Source organism: Cydia pomonella, chromosome 16 (assembly GCF_033807575.1).
Source record: "Cydia pomonella isolate Wapato2018A chromosome 16, ilCydPomo1, whole genome shotgun sequence".
Classification (NCBI taxonomy): domain Eukaryota; kingdom Metazoa; phylum Arthropoda; class Insecta; order Lepidoptera; family Tortricidae; genus Cydia; species Cydia pomonella.
In genome coordinates, this window is record NC_084718.1 from 9196744 (window position 1) to 9219702 (window position 22959).

At 37.8% G+C, this 22959-nt stretch overlaps 1 long non-coding RNA gene across 2 annotated transcripts in view; it reads right to left on the reverse strand.

Moving 5' to 3' along the window:
- Nucleotides 1–4322: 4322 nt before the first annotated feature.
- The window catches only part of LOC133526128 (uncharacterized), a 53655-nt gene continuing 35018 nt past the window's right edge, over nt 4323–22959 (reverse strand). For both annotated transcript variants that reach the window (XR_009800690.1, XR_009800691.1), the window contains exon 2: nt 4323–5473. This is a non-coding gene — a long non-coding RNA (uncharacterized LOC133526128). The remainder of the gene's footprint in view (nt 5474–22959) is intronic.

Genomic DNA, 22959 nt, shown 5'->3' on the forward strand with positions numbered 1-22959 from the left:
CATTTTTTCAGGTTGTATTTTTTGATGGCTGACTGACGTGAAAATTTTTGTGTACTACACGAGATCAAAGTTATTTACATCTCGTGCGCTTTTGAGTCCCTTACTACGCTCAACTTCTTTCGCTTGCACGGGACTCAAAACAAGCACTCGAAGAAATATCAAACTTTGCTCTCTTGTTGTACAAATAACTATTCTCTACTTTTAGCAAAACTACATTCATAGTTTAAAAAAAGTTGAAAGTGGAAATAAGCCCTTTTGAAAAGACACTCCTCCATTGTAATCTGTATGAAATGACTAACGTATTTAATTTGATAATTATTAATGCTGTATCCGTGTACATAGCTTTGAAAATGCCACGTACTGTGTGATCTTTTTTAGGGTTCCGTAGCCAAATGGCATAAAACGGAACCCTTATAGTTTTGCCATGTCCGTCTGTCTGTCTGTCTGTCTGTCTGTCTGTCTGTCTGTCTGTCTGTCTGTCTGTCCGAGGCTTTGCTCCGTGGTCGTTAGTGCTAGAAAGCTGAAATTTGGCATGGATATATAAATCAATAAAGCCGACAAAGTCGTACAATAAAATCTAAAAATTTAATTTTTTTTAGGGTACCTCCCCTACACGTAAAGTGGGGGTGAATTTTTTGTTTCGCTTCAACCCTAGAGTGTGGGGTATCGTTGGAAAGGTCTTTCAAAACTAATAGGGGTTTTCAAGAAACGTTTTTTGATAAAGTGAATATATTCGGAGATAATCGCTCCGAAAGAAAAAAAAAATGTGTCCCCCCCCCCCTCTAACTTTTGAACCATAGGTCCAAAAAATATGAAAAAAATCGTGAAAGTAGAGCTTAAGAAAGACATTAAATGAAAACTATAGCGGACATGATCAGTTTAGCTGTTTTTGGGTTATCGCAAAATGTTTTCCCTTCATAGTAAAAAGACTTACTTTAATTAGGTACTGATTATGCAAATTTGCCTATTTGTTTAACTCGGGTGAAAGGTACCATTTATTACACTTTAAGCTCCAGTTTAGCTTATTGTGACGGAAGAGTAACTACGGAACCCTACACTGAGCGTGGCCCGACATGCTCTTGGCCGGTTTTTAGAAGTTCAGAATGGATATAGTAACTTATCCTTAAAAGATAGACAATCAACATCGCGGACTTTTTTGTAGACCCATTAAAGAGAGACAACCCCACCATACATTGTGTTGTTATAGCTCAAACGGATTAGGCAGCGTTTTCGATTTAAGCTCCTCGTGATTTATTCCGACAACATCGTTATATTTTAATCAATTTACACAAAACCTTAACAAGTTATACAGTGTGTTACCGTCATGCGGGCATTTATTACACCTGATACTAATACGGTTCATTAGCAATAGTTTGCGTGTATTAGCAAATCATAATTATGAGAATTAACTGCTCAATAAAATTTCTGAAATCCGCACAGTCAATTTAGTGGGTGTACTACGTAATCGTTGTTACTCATATCGTTAATGCACTTGGTATAAGGCATGTCGTGGTACGTGGGTAAAAACTGAGACAACTATCAAAAAATATTGTCGTCCTTATCATTGCCTTCATGTTTGGAGGTTTTACATACTTAACATAATACATTAATTAAACAGGTTTTTTATAAACTTTGACATGACAATTTCAAGTGTTGACGTCGGGTTGTCAAAACAAACCAAAAAAATTAGCAAAACTGGTATTTGATTTTCTTTAAAATGCCTTGCTAGTAGTAGGCTTTACGATGCCCGAGAGTAGTTGAAACAAGTGGAAATGCAGCTCAAGGCTTAAGGCTTTATCGGAAACGCTTCCCAAATTGACGACATCCACACAATGCTCGATTGATAACCGCGTCTCTTCAGCGAGTTTGTGAGAACAGGCCAATCGCCCGGTAAGGTAAGCCTGAAAGGGCCATGAATGGGATCGTGCCAGTGCAAGTTGAAAAAAGCGGCCATGTGCGAGTCGGACTCGCCCATGAAGGGTTCCGTACAATTTATGACGTATTAAAAAAAATCTACTTACTAGATCTCGTTCAAACCAATTTTCGGTGGAAGTTTGCATGGTTATGTAGATATATCATATATTTTTTTTAGTTTTATCATTCTGTTATTTTAGAAGTTACAGGGGTGGGGGGGGGTGGGTGGACACACATTTTACTATTTTGGAAGTGTCTCGCGCGCAATCTATTCAGTTTAGAAAAAAATGATATTAGAAACCTCAATATCATTTTTGAAGATCATAAATACCCCACACTTATGGGTTAGATGGATTATTTTTATTTTATTTTATGACCTATTAAAAATAAATACTAGATCTCGTTCAAACCAATTTTCGGTGGAAGTTTGCATGGTAATGTACATCATATATATTTTTTAGGTTTATCATTCCCTCATTTTAGAAGTTACAGGGGGGGGGGGGGGGGGGGGGCACACACATTTTACCACTTTGGAAGTGTCTCTCGCGCAAACTATTCAGTTTAGAAAAAAATGATATTAGGAACCTCAATATCATTTCTGAAGACCTATCCATAGATACCCACACGTATGGGTTTGATGAAAAAATTTTTTTTGAGTTTCAGTTCTAAGTATGGGGAACCCCCAAAATTTATTGTTTTTTTCTATTTTTGTGTGAAAATCTTAATGCGGTTCATATAATACATCTACTTACCAAGTTTGAACAGTATAGTTCTTATAGTTTCGGAAAAAAGTGGCTGTGACATAAACGGACAGACAGACGGACATGACGAATCTATAAGGGTTCCGTTTTTTGCCATTTGGCTACGGAACCCTAAAAAGGATTCTCGAGCACTTCAGACAGGTACCAACGTCAAGTACTCGTATTGCTTGGTATGAGTAACAAAACTGTGCACAAGATTTTAAAAAAAGCATAGGAAACATCCCTTCAAGTTTTTAAAGGTGCAAAAATGCATGTTATTAAAAATGACTCCCCAGGGATTTGTTAATAAGACTCGTTACTGCAATTTGTTTTTACAAAAATAAACATTAAAATATGGGGTTTGTATTTAAGTTTCATTTAGTTGGTAATAAAGTGTTTATCAATGAGACAAGTGCCTTTAATTATCTTAAGGGTAGTAATACTGGTATCGCTAACTCTTGAAATAAACGTCGCAATTAAATAAACAAAGTATGAAGGGCTGTCATTGGTACTTGTCAATTTACTGCGCTGTACATTGCTGGCAGTTAAAGTTTTGTTAGAAAGTTAAAGTCTGAATTTTAGTTTATTAATTAAATTTAGGTAATAGTTAAGTTAGAGAACTTTGTTACTTTACCCTACTTTAAAAAAAGCCCACCTGCCGGTAACAGACTGTATACCTATAACCTTCCTCAAGAATCACTCTATTGATAGATGAAAGTCGTATGAGAATCCGTTCAATAGTTTTTATTTTTGGAGTAGTTTTATAAGATGTAGTGAATTGACGTTTTCCCCGAGACTTGCGTCTTCGTTCGTCTCAATCGTTTTTTGTCAAGTTCTTAAATTCGTCCCGTTCTCCTTTCGTCACTCATTTTTCTTTCGTCACTTTTGTGGGTCGTCTATTTCTTATTCCGTCTCATTTCGGTATTCGTCAACAATATTAGTCAACATCTCTGGGCATGTTCGATGTAAGTCTATGTTGTTTTCAGACTCACTCGTTATTCGTAAATTCGTTGTTGGTCCTATTTGGTTTTTGACAAGTTCTTAATTCATCTGATTCTGCATTCGTCACTTTCACTGGCAGTCTTTGTCATCTTTGGTCATATTTGTTGTTTGTCTTTTCCTAGCCTGGGGTAAGAAGTAATGTAGGGAGCCATAAACAAGAAACTTTGTCTTGTCTTCATTTCCTGATAAATACATACATTTCGGAACATATTTGTCAAAATATATATTTCGGCAATCTCGGAAACAGCCCTAATGATTTCGAACGAGGTTAATAGAGAATGTGTCCAACTAAGAAATATATAAATTCCAAAAGAGGCAAAATAAGAGAAATACCAACTTGGAATAATATAAAAAACGACAGGATAAATAACGAGCGAGTCTAAAAACAACATAGACTAACATCGAACATGCCCAAAGAAGATGTTGATGAATAGCGAAATGAGCCGGAATAAGAAATAGACAAACAACAAAGATTACCAAATATGATATGGAACGACCCACGAAAGTGACGAATGAAGAATGGGTGACGAAATCAGAAGGGGACGAATTTAAGGACTTGACAAAAAACGATTGTGACGAGCCAAGACGATACCATTCGCGCCTTACGTCTGTTATCTATGTTTATGTTACCTATGCGTGGCGAGACAAAGTGGAAGAAAGAACAAGCAACTTCGAGTAATTTATTTAAACGATCTTATACGATTATAATTTAAACAATTGATTTCGTAACATTTTTCAGTGATAATATAATGTCAGTATAAATAAATTTATAAATATTACTTTAAAATATTTCAAACACAATATGGAACTTAGTCAGTCCAAGCTAACTTTGCACTGATTTGGCAAGTGACAACGTGTGGAGCGCCACCATAAACATTATTCCTATGAAATAATGACGTTCAAAGTGGCCCTTTCTCTCCCACACTTTTGTAACTTAAAAATCTGTACAGTTAGCTTACACATACTTGTTAATCGTTTCATTCTATTACACTATAATACATATAAATGAATAGCAATTATGAACAACAGGAACATAGTCGAAAGCTCAAGACCAAAGAGTAGGTATGTTATTAATTTTGATGTGCCATCCATACACACGAGGTTAAAATTAGCGTCAAACATACAAGCTGCTCAGAAGTTAACATTAATGGGTATTTCGAGAATTTTGACACTATTAAATACTATTTATTATTCCGTCTATGCTACATAATTGCGCGATGAACCTACATCTAAAAGGACTAGCCACATCATATGAAACAAAAAAGTCCTTGTACATACTTACTTAAACCCCCTTAAGTATATCATTGCGTGCGAACTGCCAAGGAAGTAACGATATTTTATCATATTAATCATTAACAAAGAGCTCTAGTATTTATGGAAACTGAGAACTTGTTCGTGCTAATGATATACCTACTCTACTTCCTACATTTATTGCTATTTAATTGATAGTTAATATCCTGACTTGAATTACCCAATCTGAAGGTACTATTTTGAGTATTTTAATACACTGGAATGAATTGATGCATCATATTGAATTATTCTCCTCGACGATGAATTAAAAAGTTGCGCCTGGTAAATCCGTTAGAAAGGACATAAACTTCAGTAGTATTGTCTAGCAGCCCTGTTTCATCATAAGGTCTGCCAGCTTGAAGATCCGCAGCCAGCTGAAGGGCTCGGACGGTGGTGGCGCGGCGGAGGTGGAGGATGACTCGGCGCGCGAGGCCGGCCGCTCGGTGGCGGCGGCGCCCGCGGAGTGTGTCGGAGACTTGGTTCCCTTCTGGTTGTCAGGCGACTTCGTGATGGCCGGCGAAGTCATTCTGGAAAGTAAAATTGACTGAATAAACATAATAACTCGTCACAAAACTTACAAAATAACTTACACACACGTTAACATAACGCATAAAGTTTCTACTCAAAATCAGTCAAAATAACAAATAAACTTTTCAATGTACAGATATATTCCTATATATATATTTTTACTTTTTTAAAGTTAAATTTAAAAAATATAACGAAGGTAGAGTGTGTTCGGAAAGAGAAGAGTCATGGAATGTATTGGGCCCTTCGAGCAACACCCGTGTCGGAAGCCGGTGTTGCTCGAAGATTGGGCCCCATACATTCGACTCTTCTCTTTCCGCACAGACTAACAATTTGCTTATGATTCCGAAACGACTTGCTACACTGCTTATCGCTGAAATATTATTTTCACTTTTGTATCAGCAGTTTACAGTATTACTGTTTATAATACATTTCACTTAGTATGGGAGAACTTTATTGTAGCGACCTGATGTCGTACCGTAGGTAATTAAAATGCCTACAAATTAATAATTTATCACACGCAGGCAGAGCCGTAGCAAATGGCAAATGTATACCTCTGCACACCTATTGTGCAAGCTTGTAGCGTGGAAAGCTCTAGTCTATAAACTTTAAGTGAGGGTTATCGAACTTGTGGTTTATGTTTCTATAAGTCTATACGCGTGTTCCATAATAACAACAGACAGGGCTGTACATATCTAATTCTCCGAGTGCATAATGAGTGTGGATCCTGGTGTTTTATTACCTACTACGTATTTCGAGGTCACCTTACCTTACTTATAATATATACCACCTTAAGTATAATAGCTCTCCAAGCGTAGCGCTTATCAGCACTTGAAGTACCATACTTAGTTCAGAGGCTCTTAGGCAATCATCAATACTTTCCAGCTGATTGACAATATCACGAGTTCGCTACGCTCCGATACACGGTCATCAGCATTAGATTTGCTTGAATATCTACTACACAAAAGTCCGAACTGGATCGACTTCTCTTGAACGTATGAATAAATAGAAGTTCGAATGAAATTATATATATGTGCAATTTTTTTTTACAAGATTACGCGAAGGGATTATAATAACTTATATCCGTTTATGTATGTTTCTGTTGTGTGTTTCATCGTAACTTTAAACTATCTAATCTACCTACCTACGTCTTTCTGGCACAAAGGCTTACCTAGTTGGTTGCTAAGTTCTGTTACTCGATTTGCAAACTCTTTATTTCCGTTAAAACAAATGCTACTGAAAAAATAAAAAGCGGCCAAGTGCGAGTCGGACTCGCCCATGAAGGATTCCGTACCATTTATGACGTATTAAAAAAACTACTTACTAGATCTCGTTCAAACCAATTTTCGGTGGAAGTTTGCATGGTAATATATCATATATTTATTTTAGATTTTTCATTTTGTTATTTTAGAAGTTACAGGGGGGGGGGGGGGGCACACATTTTTTCACTTTGGAAGCGTCTCTCGCGCAAACTATTCAGTTTAGAAAAAAATTATATTAGGAACCTAAATATCATTTTTAAAGACCTATCCATAGATACCCCACACGTATGGGTTTGATGAATTTTTTTTATGACGTATTAAAAAACAACTACTTACTAGATCTCGTTCAAACCAATTTTCGGTGGAAGTTTGAATGGCAATGTATATCATATATTTTTTTTAGATTTTCCATTCTGTTATTTTAGAAGTTACGGGGGGGGGGGGACACATTTTACTAATTTGGAAGTATCTCTCGCGCAAACTATTCAGTTTAGAAAATAAATGATATTAGAAACCTCAATATCATTTTTAAAGACCTTTCTATAGATACCCCACACGTATGGGTTTGATGAAATAAGATTTTTTGAGTTTCAGTTCTAAGTATGGGGAATCCCCAAAATGTATTGTTTTTTTTTCTATTTTTGTGTAAAAATGTTTTTGTGTAATACATCTATTTACTAAGTTTGAGCAGTATAGCTCTTATAGTTTCGGAAAAAAGTGGCTGTGACATTATCGGACAGACAGACGGACATGACGAATCTATAAGGGTTCCGTTTTTTGCCATTTGGCTACGGAACTCTAAAAATGACATAATGTGGTGGATTTGTGAGCTATAATTATATACCACACATAACGCTTATCTCGTCGTATCTATAATGAATTGGGGCCTAAAAGAGAATCGTATCGCAGTAATTGCGTTGCACAAATGTGGGTACCCGCTAAACATGATTTTGAAGTTGCTTGAAAACCTAAGAATCAACAAACAATTTGTTTATCGCACAATTAATAGATACAATAGTACTTAGAGCTTCGATGACCGCAAGAGGTCTGGAAGACCACGCACCGTTCGGACCCCAGCTCTAATAAATGCAGTGAAGGCGAGAATTGCAAGAAACCCCGTCCGGAAGCAAAAGTTGTTGGCAATACAGATGTCTGTGAAGAGAAGCTCCCTAAAAAAAGTTATCAATGAAGACCTTGGACTACACGCTTACCGCAGACAAAAAGGTCATTTGCTTAATGGACGATTAAAGACTGAGGCTAGAGAGAAGTCGCGTGCTATTGAAGCGGTACGCACAAAATGGCAACCGCAAATACTATTTACAGATGAAAAAAAAATTACCATTGAAGAATGTTGTAACCGCCAGAATGACAGAGTGTATGCAAAAAACAGTCAAGAGGCGATTGCGGCTATTCCGAGAGTGCAACGAGGCCATCATCCCTCTTATGTGATGATTTGGCTGGGTGTGTCATACTCAGGGCTAACACAGGTTCATTTCTGTGAAAAAGGTGTGAAAACTGGGGCCAAAGTTTACCAGAAAACCGTTCTCGAACCAATAGTGAAGCCCTTAAACCACACCCTATTTCAAAACCAGCCATAGGTCTTTCAACAGGACTCAGCTCCTGCACATAAGGCAAAATCAACTCAAGCCTGGTTTCGAAGGAACAAAATTGACTTTATTGCCCACGAAGACTGGCCGACCTCCAGCCCGGATCTTAACTACAGAATCCAATCTACCCTTTGACGTAAATCGCACCTCTCTAGAGTGCGATGGCATATCTTCTATCCCGCTCACAATCGCCGGTTGCATGAAGTGGGTAGTAAAAAATACAGCAATTCAGGACTACCGCAGAGAATGTCGCTTGCGAGAGTAGCACGCCCTGTCTTCCATCTCGCTCCAACCGCTGCATAAATACGTGCGCGCCGCCTGCGCGCGCCTCAGTTGCGTCCGGCCGTCGATGCGAGCGCATGTCCCATAGCACTCCCTCTCAAGCAAAGCGAATACGTTTCGTGACTCTGCCCGGTCTCGTCACATACGTCTGAGTGTTTGGGCTAGATGCAGGAGTTCGGCTGTCGCTTGTGACGTCTTCATTGTAGATGTAGGCTGGCTTCAGACGCTCTATAGTGACGACAGTAGTTCGTTGTGGCATTTGTATCTTGAAATACTTGTCGTAGCGTTTGAGGACTTCGAACGGGCCATCATATGGTGGTGTGAGCGGGGGTCGCACGGTGTCATTACGCACGAATACGTGAGTGCACGACGCAAGGTCCTTATGCACGAAAGGTCTCCATTGCGTGGCGTGCGTCCGGGTTACAGGAACAAGTGATGACATTATCTCTGACAAACGTCGTACAAACTCTGCATCTTCAATCGTCGACTTTGTAGGTATGAAGAAATCAGCTGGCATGCGTAGTGGGGATCCATACGTCATCAATGCAGGACTTAGGTTGTTATCGCTGCGTAATGCGGCTCGTAATCCAAATAAAACTGTAGGCAGCTCTTCGGACCATCTTGAACTTTCGCCCCTTGCCATAAGAGCGGCTTTCAAAGTGCGGTGTAGCCTCTCCACTTGAGAATTCGCCTGAGGGTGGTAGGCAGTGGTACGTATTCTTGTGGTCCCAAGCTTCTTCAGGAGAGCGTTGAAAAGGTTTGACTCGAAGGTACGACCTTGATCTGACGTGATGCGTAGCGGGCATCCAAATCTCGTAATCCAGTGCTCGTACAGGACTTTAGCGACAACTTCAGCTGTTATGTCGCGTACTGGTATTGCCTCGGGCCACTTCGTGCAGCGGTCGATCATTGTGACGCAATATCGATAATCATTTGATATTCTTAGGGGTCCCACGATATCGATATGCAGATGCTCGAAACGCTGAGATGGCGGGAACTCTCCGATAGGTGGAATCACGTGACGATGTATTTTAGCTCGTTGACATCCAATGCATGCTCGAGTCCAAAGTGCGACGTCTCTGTTCATTGCTGGCCAAAAGAACTTAGATGCCATAAGTCTCCTCGTTGCGCGTACACCTGAGTGGCTTATATCGTGTTGCGCTTTGTAGGCCGCATAACGATAAGCGATAGGTAGGTACAGTCGCGGTGTGCCAGTTGAGAGCTCACACGTGATTGGTCGATTGATGGCTGGTAGTGTGACTTCAGTGAACTTCAGATTTTCTTGAGTTTTCAATTTTGTTAGTTCTTCATCGGTACGCTGGTCGGTGGCTAATTTGTCGAAATCTATTGCGGACGGACATTGTATTTCTTCGATTCTTGATAAGGCGTCAGCGATGTTGTTTTTGTCGCCTGGGATATACTGGATGCTCGAACAAAATTGGCTAATGAAGTGCAGTTGGCGCTCGCGTCTCGGAGTGTCGCTGCTGCTCGGTGCTCGCGTAAGTGCGTGCGTAAGTGGTCTGTGGTCCGTGTAGACGATGACGTCATTGCCTTCTATAAGTCGTCTGAAGTGCTTTACAGCCATGTAAATCGCTAGGAGTTCGCGATCATACACACTGTAGCGGCGTTGCGTCGGACTCAGTGCCTTCGAGAAAAATGCCAGCGGTTTCCAAACATTATCAACTTTCTGTTGGACCAATCCTCCTACGCTGTGGTCTGATGCATCACTCATGATACCAGTACGCGACATAACAGCTGAAGTTGTCGCTAAAACCTTAACCCCTGGATTATGCCATATGGCAGGTTATTGAGGACAAAACCTGTGCTAAACCCCACACAAATCTTGACTCCCTCAAGCGGGCCATAGTTAAGACAGTGACGGAATTAGACATGATAATCGTGCGTGCCGCTATTGATGTCTGGCCTCGTCGTTTGAGGGCCTGTGCCAAGGCTAGAGGAGGCCATTTTGAATGATATTGTCATATGTAATTCCTCATTTTGTGTACTTCATTTTAATATATAGTTTATTCAACTTTCGTTCGTATATTTTATGTAGATAAAGATTATTGCAGTAACAGAATTTAGTAACCAACTAGGTACATTACAAACATGGTGCACTCATGGCAATACCTGTTAGTGCATTGAACGTAACACTTATTCGCGAAAGGCCACGTTCTATAAACCATGATATATGGTCACTGACCAGTGTTGTGACCAACTGACGGATTCAAGTTTCATTGCCGCGGCGAGCGTGACTTCAACAATGGAGTCGTCGCGTAGGTGGAGCTACTAAATGTTTCTACAAACACAGGTTGATTTAATATTTAATTTATGAATTAGTTAAAACACTACACTAAGGTACAATTCATCTGAAGCTTTACTACTAACGCTGTATATAGGTATCATTTATTGTGTCGTTTTTTTTGGGTGCAGATAATTTGGATATGTACAATCAAATGTACGTGTTGGCAGGTTTTTCGCTAATTTACAACGAAATCTGCTGAAACAATTAGCAGAATTTCATCAGCTTTGGTTAATTAATGTTCTTCTAAATAAATATACCCGTACGAAGCGCCCAATTGCTGACCATATAATTACCTACATCGAATACATTATTACTTTAATTTACGATTTCTCCTGAAATATTCATTTAAATTGTATGGTGTAAGGGACCATTGTAATCTATATGAAATGCTTAATATAACTAACTTATTTAGTTTGATAATGGTTAATAATGTATCCGTGTAAATAGCAAATGCCACATATTACGTGATTTTTCCAGAAGTTAAGAATGGGTATCGTAAGTTATCCTTAAAAGATAGACATTTAACATCGCGGACTTTTTTGTAGACCTATGAATGAGAAACAACCCCAATTTTCTGACAACATCGTTATATTTCAAACAATTTACACAAACCCTTAAAAAGTTATATACCTAAGCCTTCCTCAAGAATCACTCTATTGATAGATGAAAGTCGTATAAAAATCCGGTCAGTAGTTTTTAGTTTTGGAGTAGTTTTATAAGATGTAGTGAATTGACGTTTTCCCCTAGACTTGCGGACGCTAGGTTGCGTGACAGTCGCGCACATAGCAAATACCTACCCACTGTCACAAATGAAAATAATTATAAAAACAAAAGTACCAATCAGTTTTTAATAAATTATATACCAATTTGGCAATTTAAAGTAAATAAAGAATTAAAATTACTGAAAATGATTAAAAATGACCTCTCTTGTATTTAATACAGGCCCTTAATCGGCGCGGTCAGTCGTCTATCACAGCACGCGCCATTTTCATGTCTATTTCAGCGACTGCTTTTCTTAAAGATGACTTCAGGCTCCACATTTTTATGGGGTTTAGCACAGACCTTCCCCTCTAAGACCTGCCAAATTTTATAGTCCAAAGGATTAAGGTCCGGACTGGAGGAAGGCCAATCTTCGTGTCTTATAAAGTCGATTTTTTCAAACAAGGTCAAACCAGGCTTGAGTGGTCTTGGCTTTTTGTGCTGGTGCAGAATCCTGCTGGAACACAAAATTATGGCCTGAAAACAGCGTGTTGGGCAGATCTTTGACAAGCTTATCCAAAACCGTCTCTTGGTACACTTTCGCACTGATTTTGACCCCGTTTTCGCAAAAATGAACCTCAGTTGGCCCGTAATAAGATACACCCAACCAGGCCATCACTGATGATGGATGATGCCCAAGTTGCACCAGCGTAACTCTTTTTCCTGTTTCTTCAGAGCTCCTAGAGTACACTCTATCATTCTGTTTATTGTACTTCTCTTCAATATCTAAAATCTTTTCGTCTCTAAAGAGGATATCACGGTGTAAATTTTTCGCGTACCGCTTTAACAACTTCCGGGATCTTTTAAGCCTTATTGTTTTTAGACGGGCATTAAGTAAGTGCCCACTCTTTTTTTGTATGCTTGTAGACTAAGATCTTCGTTTTAAACCTTTTTGACGGTTTTTCTACTGACACCCATCTGCAAAGCCGTCAACTTCTGTTTTCGAACAGGATTTCTTGCTATGATCTGCGCCTTGATCGTTTTGATCACTGCTGGTGCTCGTACGGAGCGAGGCCGGGCAATTATTTTCTTGTCCTCAACACTGGAGACTTCATTGTACCTAACAGTAGTATGGTACACAAACATAAGCGTTATATTTAAATTTTTGAGCAACTTGAAAATGGTACTTGGCGAGCGCCCACAGCGGTGCAATGCTAAATCAGCTATTCAGTTTTCTTTCAATGTCCACTCCATCGTGAGAAATTGCAGCGAATGACTGTTTTTTGTTTTAAAATAATTGTCAAACATTCAAAAATTTAATTCAATAAAATTTTCTTAAAATCATATTCTAAATTTAATAATAATGTGCCAGTGACTGAATTTTGGGACCGACTACGATTATGCGAACCTACTGATATGACATATACATGACAGTACTGTTTAAATTAATATATTAGTACATTACGATACAAGTGCGAAAAATAGGAAATTCGCAACGAATGGCGATAAATTAAAACACGGTCGAAGGGAGTGTTTTAAATCAACATTTAATTTAATGCAACAATAGTTGCGAATTACCTATTTGCACATGTACCCTTCGGTCGTGTTTTAATTTATCACCACTCGTTACGAATTTCTTATTTTTCGCACTTGTATCGTAATGTACTATTATTTAACACGTTTAATTTAAAACTAGCACATATACCTATTACACAACTCTCACATATCCTGTGCTGTCTGCAATCTGAGCAGCAGCGTCGCGTCGGGAGTGACCCAAATCCAAACTAGGGCGATGCCGCAGTTTGCTATAACTATGTTTACCTCAATTTTTATGTTTTGATTTTATTGTAATTTTATTTTGCGTCTTTCTTTACCCTTGTGTCAATATCAAGTTTGTCTAATACGCCTACAGATTATTGCGATAATTGTTTATAGGGTCATGATGCGAAGGTTAATGTCCAGGTTGTGACCAAGGTTAATTGCTGGAACAACATCGCTTTAGGAGGGCATAGCCACATAAAAATACCAATTATGTTTTGATTTAATATCTTTTACAGTACATATGGGGCTACTTTATAGCACTAGTGCGAGAAGTAGCATATTACGTTACTGTGTCGAACATTTAGGGCCATGTACTGTAAAACGTTGTACATACATGTGCGAATAGGTAATTCGCAACTCGTGTCGATTCACTCCCTTCGGTCGTGTTTTAATTTATCGCCACTCGCCAAAAGGATGAAGTCACGTGACCGCTTCTCCACACAAATATAGTCCCTATTTTCCCTTTCGGATATTAACATTATAGAAAATATGTTTACCCAATTTGATGTACATATCTAACTCCAGCCAAGGGGTATACCCCTTAATTTTATTTTGATTGATGCTTGATTTTAATTTTAATTAACAAAAAAATAAGTCATAAGAGGGGTATAGTGAACGTTAAGGCGCGGTTTATAGTAAAATGCGCTATTTTTTAAATCGATTTTTACAGGATTGTACAAAGATTTCATCGATTATTTTCTAGTATGTATAACTTCAGTCCTTGAACTAGCCTTCTGCTTGTCAGAATCACGACGTCTCATCTTTTTCTCGATAGATTATTGCTTTGAAAATATGCTTAAAATTGTGTCTCTTTCGATATTTTAGAAGTACTATGACGAATATCAATATGAAATTTACTTCATTCGATAGTTTAGTACGCCCGTGACCACTGTCAGCGTCGGACTTGTGCTAGTTTAGCGGACGTTACATAAAATGGGTAATCACGCTATAAATACACAAATGGTAGTATGGTAGCGAAAGTTGGGTATGGCAGAAGAAACATCAGAGTCAAGTGAATGCAGTGGAAATGAGAGCGTTGAGAAGTGTGTGTGGTGTAAAATTACAAGATAGAATTAGGAACAGCGTGATAAGGGAAAAGTGTGGACTGAACGAAGATGTAGTGACAAAAATTGAGAAAGGTATGTTGAGATGGTTTGGACACGTGGAAAGAATGAGTGAAAGAAGGTTAACAAAGAGAGTGTATAAGGGAGAAGTAGAAGAGGGAGCTGGAAGGGGTAGACCTCGGCGGACTTTCTCTGATCAAATCGGGGAAATCCTGAAAAAAGGCCAGGTCAAGAGCACCCTAAACCGACGAGCATGTATGAGGAATGTCATGAAAGTGAAGGAAGCGAAAGAGGTATGTCAGGATCGTAGCAAGTGGAAATCCGTGGTCTCTGCCTACCCCTTCGGGAAATAGGCGTGATTATATGTATGTATAATATGTATATGTATATGTAAATACACAAATATGTTATACCTACACACAATGTTTTCATCACACTTACGAAGAAAAAACTAATGTTTAAGCTACTTGATTCTTAAATACGGTGACATTTCAGACATCCGTTCGTCATATTATCTTTTTTGACAAGTTTTACACACGCATCGTCCGGCATTCAGCCATGATTAACCAAAGGATGAAATGGTGCCTTGTACCCAAGTTAAACACTCAACCTTTCATTTTTAATACGAGGAAAGTAAAATACATGTGCATTTAAAATAACACGGCTAAGCATAAACTTCAGTAGTATTTCGTCAGGACTACTTTTAATTATAAATTTAGGTAAACATAATTATTTATGGAATGGGGAGTTAATTATCACAATGGAAATGGTACATCAAATCCATTTAAAACCAAAATTTGAAATGCTTATCGTAAAAAAAGAAACAAACGTACTAAGAACGTACAGTGCTCTAAACTCTCTCTAGAGCATTAACTTTTCTGCGCTCTTTTGAAAACAACAAAGACCCACTTTCAGAGCATGAGAAATGAAAAAATATTATAAATGGCGATTGCAGTAATAATCTAATTGAATACCTATTTTTAAACCTAAACAAATAAATTAATCCGCTTGTTTAATTTATATCAGTCATTATATTGGAACAGCTTCAATTTTAACACATACAGGATGCAGGAGATATACTGGATTTAAATATGCGGGAGTGCTTAGTGAAAGGTACCATTTCACGACTTTTAGTTTCCGAGTTACATGCGTTTTTGTGGATGCGTAATAGTTTTGTGTTATATAGCCTGTTCCGTTAAGTTTTTATACAAGAACTAATGCTGAATTTGGTTGGTATTTCTGGTTTATTAACTTTCATATTTTAATGTATCATGGTATACATATAAGACTTTATTTACAACATTTATCAATTATTTGATTTTGTAAGGTGAGCAGGAGCGATATTTACCCCGAGTCCCGTACAAAAATAGGAAATTCGCAACGAATGGCGATAAATTAAAACACGGTCGAAGGGAGTGTTTTAAATCAACATTTAATTTAATGCAACAATAGTTGCGAATTACCTATTTGCACATGTACCCTTCGGTCGTGTTTTAATTTATCACCACTCGTTACGAATTTCTTATTTTTCGCACTTGTATCGTAATGTACTATTATTTAACACGTTTAATTTAAAACTAGCACATATACCTATTACACAACTCTCACATATCCTGTGCTGTCTGCAATCTGAGCAGCAGCGTCGCGTCGGGAGTGACCCAAATCCAAACTAGGGCGATGCCGCAGTTTGCTATAACTATGTTTACCTCAATTTTTATGTTTTGATTTTATTGTAATTTTATTTTGCGTCTTTCTTTACCCTTGTGTCAATATCAAGTTTGTCTAATACGCCTACAGATTATTGCGATAATTGTTTATAGGGTCATGATGCGAAGGTTAATGTCCAGGTTGTGACCAAGGTTAATTGCTGGAACAACATCGCTTTAGGAGGGCATAGCCACATAAAAATACCAATTATGTTTTGATTTAATATCTTTTACAGTACATATGGGGCTACTTTATAGCACTAGTGCGAGAAGTAGCATATTACGTTACTGTGTCGAACATTTAAAGGGCCATATGTACTGTAAAACGTTGTACGATACATGTGCGAATAGGTAATTCGCAACTCGTGTCGATTTAAAACACTCCCTTCGGTCGTGTTTTAATTTATCGCCACTCGCCAAAAGGATGAAGTCACGTGACCGCTTCTCCACACAAATATAGTCCCTATTTTCCCTTTCGGATATTAACATTATAGAAAATATGTTTACCCAATTTGATGTACATATCTAACTCCAGCCAAGGGGTATACCCCTTAATTTTATTTTGATTGATGCTTGATTTTAATTTCAATTAACAAAAAAAAAAGTCATAAGAGGGGTATAGTGAACGTTAAGGCGCGGTTTATAGTAAAATGCGCTATTTTTTAAATCGATTTTTACAGGATTGTACAAAGATTTCATCGATTATTTTCTAGTATGTATAACTTCAGTCCTTGAACTAGCCTTCTGCTTGTCAGAAACACGACGTCTCATCTTTTTCTCGATAGATTATTGCTTTGAAAATATGCTTAAAATTGTGTCTCTTTCGATATTTTAGAAGTACTATGACGAATATCAATATGAAATTTACTTCATTCGATAGTTTAGTACGCCCGTGACCACTGTCAGCGTCGGACTTGTGCTAGTTTAGCGGACGTTACATAAAATGGATAATCACGCTATAAATACACAAATGGTAGTATGGTAGCGAAAGTTGGGTATGGCAGAAGAAACATCAGAGTCAAGTGAATGCAGTGGAAATGAGAGCGTTGAGAAGTGTGTGTGGTGTAAAATACAAGATAGAATTAGGAACAGCGTGATAAGGGAAAAGTGTGGACTGAACGAAGATGTAGTGACAATTGAGAAAGGTATGTTGAGATGGTTTGGACACGTGGAAAGAATGAGTGAAAGAAGGTTAACAAAGAGAGTGTATAAGGGAGAAGTAGAAGAGGGAGCTGGAAGGGGTAGACCTCGGCGGACTTTCTCTGATCAAATCGGGGAAATCCTGAAAAAAGGCCAGGTCAAGAGCACCCTAAACCGACGAGCATGTATGAGGAATGTCATGAAAGTGAAGGAAGCGAAAGAGGTATGAGGATCGTAGCAAGTGGAAATCCGTGGTCTCTGCCTACCCCTTCGGGAAATAGGCGTGATTATATGTATGTATAATATGTATATGTATATGTAAATACACAAATATGTTATACCTACACACAATGTTTTCATCACACTTACGAAGAAAAAACTAATGTTTAAGCTACTTGATTCTTAAATACGGTGACATTTCAGACATCCGTTCGTCATATTATCTTTTTTGACAAGTTTTACACACGCATCGTCCGGCATTCAGCCATGATTAACCAAAGGATGAAATGGTGCCTTGTACCCAAGTTAAACACTCAACCTTTCATTTTTAATACGAGGAAAGTAAAATACATGTGCATTTAAAATAACACGGCTAAGCATAAACTTCAGTAGTATTTCGTCAGGACTACTTTTAATTATAAATTTAGGTAAACATAATTATTTATGGAATGGGGAGTTAATTATCACAATGGAAATGGTACATCAAATCCATTTAAAACCAAAATTTGAAATGCTTATCGTAAAAAAAGAAACAAACGTACTAAGAACGTACAGTGCTCTAAACTCTCTCTAGAGCATTAACTTTTCTGCGCTCTTTTGAAAACAACAAAGACCCACTTTCAGAGCATGAGAAATGAAAAAATATTATAAATGGCGATTGCAGTAATAATCTAATTGAATACCTATTTTTAAACCTAAACAAATAAATTAATCCGCTTGTTTAATTTATATCAGTCATTATATTGGAACAGCTTCAATTTTAACACATACAGGATGCAGGAGATATACTGGATTTAAATATGCGGGAGTGCTTAGTGAAAGGTACCATTTCACGACTTTTAGTTTCCGAGTTACATGCGTTTTTGTGGATGCGTAATAGTTTTGTGTTATATAGCCTGTTCCGTTAAGTTTTTATACAAGAACTAATGCTGAATTTGGTTGGTATTTCTGGTTTATTAACTTTCATATTTTAATGTATCATGGTATACATATAAGACTTTATTTACAACATTTATCAATTATTTGATTTTGTAAGGTGAGCAGGAGCGATATTTACCCCGAGTCCCGTACAAAATTTTCGAATATATTTGTACCTCTCGCCAATGTTTTTATTTCACTGGTTAATTATTCTGTAAATTCAAGAATGTCACTAAATTCCATTATTGTTAATGCTAAACATATAACCCTTTGTAAAAGTTTGGTAAAATTAAATGGGTTTGAATAAGTACTTTTATACCATGCTATTTCTATTTAGTATGAAAACTGGTGACATTTTATTTCTTTTTTCTAGTATAAATTTCGATGACATTCTGCCGCTAATTTCAGGTCTCAGCAATGATTTTACCTTCTTCTTTGAAACCTTGGACCTTGTCATGTCTGTGTGATATGCTTTTACTATTTTTCCTGAGAATATAAAATATTAGTGGAAAATCGATCAAAGGTTTCGCAAAAGATATTTTCTTCATTTTTGTATTATGTGTAATATGTATGTATTTAAATGGTTTATTTTGAAATGAATCACTAGTTAAGGCCTATAATATATTCCTTCAAGTGGCGGCAGCCAAAACGTGAAAAGTAGTCAAGTGGTGGAGCCCCGTTCGGTGTTCAGCGCGGATTTAGAGAATATTGCAAATTCAACTATTTAAGCTTATCTATGTATAAAAGTCTATTGAAACATATATCGTTAGAATAAGCATTAAATAAAATAAATGTCACAACATTACAATTAAATTATTGTAATGTTTATGCATTTCGCCACACGCACCTAACTAATCAAACCTAGCAACAGTGACAGTTTTCCAGTTTCCTTATTAATAAATACTACCACCACAAAACAAAGTTATGATTGGAGGTAATTGCTAATTAATTTTCTACTTAGGGCTTAACATTTAAAGGTTAAGTCATAAAAAAGGACCTGCCATAAAATTATTTTACAAAACAACCTCTTTAAAAATCAAGACAGAACTCGACTTAGGCGACCACTCCCGGGTGAACGGTCCTTAGCAACTAAGCGTTACCTAGCGTGTGTATGTATGTTTTCCTTGTCTAACTTGCTAGCTACTTTTGGGCGCTAGAAGATCGTAAATATACTTCAAAGCCTTCAATTTTGCCACTAAATATGGCAACACCTCACTGACCACTCTGGTGGCCGACAGCTTACTGGCTTTCGCATCGACCCGTAAGTGGTGGGCCGCCATTTGAAGGGGTAAATAACATAGTTATAGATAAAATATTTTTTTCATCGGAATGTTTTGAATATTAATGTGTTCTTGTAAAAAACTTTACGGAACAGGTCTTAAATGTACTTCGTTCCACAGGAAACTAATACTCATAGAGACAATTCTAACAACCTCGAACGCAATTAGGATGCGATGTTTTTACACAGAGTTCCTCTGATAGGTTGTGATGTTTTTACTCAGAGTTTTGTGTTATCTCAATACCTGCAAAAAATTCTACCTTTCCACGTTCACAGTCACAAATGACTTAGCTTTGTTAGTATTCTTCCTTTTTTCACTTCTTGTCCAAAATTGACTTCTATTTCATTTTTTGGTCAACTAACTTTTGAATAGGTTGTTTGAATTAGTAAGTACTATCTTTTCGTCACAAAATTATTTGGTATCATTTTACTAGGTTCTCAGTTTTCCGCGGTATACTCTAGTATTGTATTAGTATTGTATATAATTATCTAATTTTTAATTTCATTGAGTATAAATCATAATCAATATAAATTCCGAAAAAAATCCCAGAACTATCAAACCAGAATACGGATGGCGTCAGAATAAGGACGTAGGCATGCTACGGGCGCGGCGCGCGGGGCGCCCGCCTGCCTGTTCTACCACTTCGTCTGCTTCACCCCCTCAAAAACCTAAAATCCGTCTATAAGAGCGCCTTAATAATTATACAATTAGTACATTGTGTGCAATATTCTCCATAATGTCAATATCCAGAGAGGACAATGGGGACTACGTTTGTATGGAAAAGCAGTTGTCCACTATCCTTAATATCTTTAGGATGTGGAGCGGCCATTATCTAGCCGTCATCAGAGTCGTCGTCAGAGAGTGGGAAAATTCGGTATAGTATAGCCAAACTTTACCGAAGCGTGGCTGGCTTCCTTCAAAGGCGAGTAAGCAGGGCGCGGTAATTTCATGCAGTTGACACCAGGGACTGAAAAGGTACCCTTAAAAACGGTTTTGACCGGTCTTTTTAAAGGGTACCCGACCGTTAAACTAGCATTTCGGTACCGATATCAACGCTTTGGGTATCCAAATAAGCTTCCGTCCAAACGGTACCGTTAAATAAAAGTACCTTTAAAACAATTTTGAAACGATACCCGACCGTTGAAATAGCATTACGGAAGCGGTATCAATACTTTAGGTATCCAAACAAGCTTCCGTCCAAACGATACCCTTAGACTTTAAAACAATTTTGAAAGGGTACCCGACCGTTAAAATAGCATTCCGAAAGCGATATCAATACTTTGGGTACCCAAACAAGCTTCCGTCCAAACGGTACCCTTAAGTAAAAGTATCTTGCCACGCGATCGGATACCCCAATATAAACCGGTCACTCAATTTGAATGATCGCCCGCCATCTTGGATTTGGGCATTTAAGCTCAGATTAAGATGAAAATCGATATCTGAGGATCCCAGAGGATCTTTATTATGATTCTGAGGTCAAATTTGTAGAAAACGCACGCCATTTTTGATTTCGGCATTTAAGCTCAGATTGAGATGAAAATCGATATCTGAGGATCCCAGAGGACCTTTATTATGATTCTGAGGTCAAATTTGTAGAAAACGCACGCCATTTTTGATTTCGGCATTTAAGCTCAGATTGAGATGAAAATCGATATCTGAGGATCCCAGTGGACCTTTATTATGATTCCGAGGTCAATTTTTTAGAAAACGCACGCCATTTTTGATTTCGGCATTTAAGCTCAGATTGAGATGAAAATCGATATCTGAGGATCCCAGAGGACCTTTATTATGATTCCGAGGTCAAATTTTTAGAAAACACACGCCATTTTATGATTTCAGCATTTAAGCTCAGATTGAGATGAAAATCGATATCTGAGGATCCCAGAGGACCTTTATTATGATTCTGAGGTCAAATTTTTAGAAAACGCACGCCATTTTTGATTTCGGCATTTAAGCTCAGATTGAGATGAAAATCGATATCTGAGGATCCCAGAGGACCTTTATTATGATTCTGAGGTCAAATTTGTAGAAAACGCACGCCATTTTTGATTCTGGCATTTAAGCTCAGATTCAGATGCAAATCGATATCTGAGGATCCCAGAGGACCTTTATTATGATTCTGAGGTCAAATTTGTAGAAAACGCACGCCATTTTTGATTTCGGCATTTAAGCTCAGATTGAGATGAAAATCGATATCTGAGGATCCCAGAGGACCTTTATTATGATTCCGAGGTCAATTTTTTAGAAAACGCACGCCATTTTTGATTTCGGCATTTAAGCTCAGATTGAGATGAAAATCGATATCTGAGTATCCCAGAGGACCTTTATTATGATTCCGAGGTCAATTTTTTAGAAAACGCACGCCATTTTTGATTTCGGCATTTAAGCTCAGATTGAGATGAAAATCGATATCTGAGGATCCCAGACGACCTTTATTACGATTCCGAGGTCAATTTTTTTGAAAACGCACGCCATTTTAAATTTCAGCATTTAAGCTCAGATTGAGATGAAAATCGATATCTGAGGATCCCAGAGGACCTTTATTATGATTCTGAGGTCAAATTTGTAGAAAACGCACGCCATTTTTGATTCTGGCATTTAAGCTCAGATTCAGATGCAAATCGATATCTGAGGATCCCAGAGGACCTTTATTATGATTCTGAGGTCAAATTTTTAGAAAACGCACACCATTTTTGATTTCGGCATTTAAGCTCAGATTCAGATGCAAATCGATATCTGAGGATCCCAGAGGACCTTTATTATGATTCTGTGGTCAAATTTTTAGAAAACGCACGCCATTTTTGATTTCAGCATTTAAGCTCAGATTGAGATGAAAATCGATATCTGAGTATCCCAGAGGACCTTTATTATGATTCCGAGGTCAATTTTTTAGAAAACGCACGCCATTTTTGATTTCGGCATTTAAGCTCAGATTGAGATGAAAATCGATATCTGAGGATCCCAGAGGACCTTTATTATGATTCTGAGGTCAAATTTGTAGAAAACGCACGCCATTTTTGATTTCGGCATTTAAGCTCAGATTGAGATGAAAATCGATATCTGAGGATCCCAGAGGACCTTTATTATGATTCTGAGGTCAAATTTGTAGAAAACGCACGCCATTTTTGATTTCGGCATTTAAGCTCAGATTGAGATGAAAATCGATATCTGAGGATCCCAGAGGA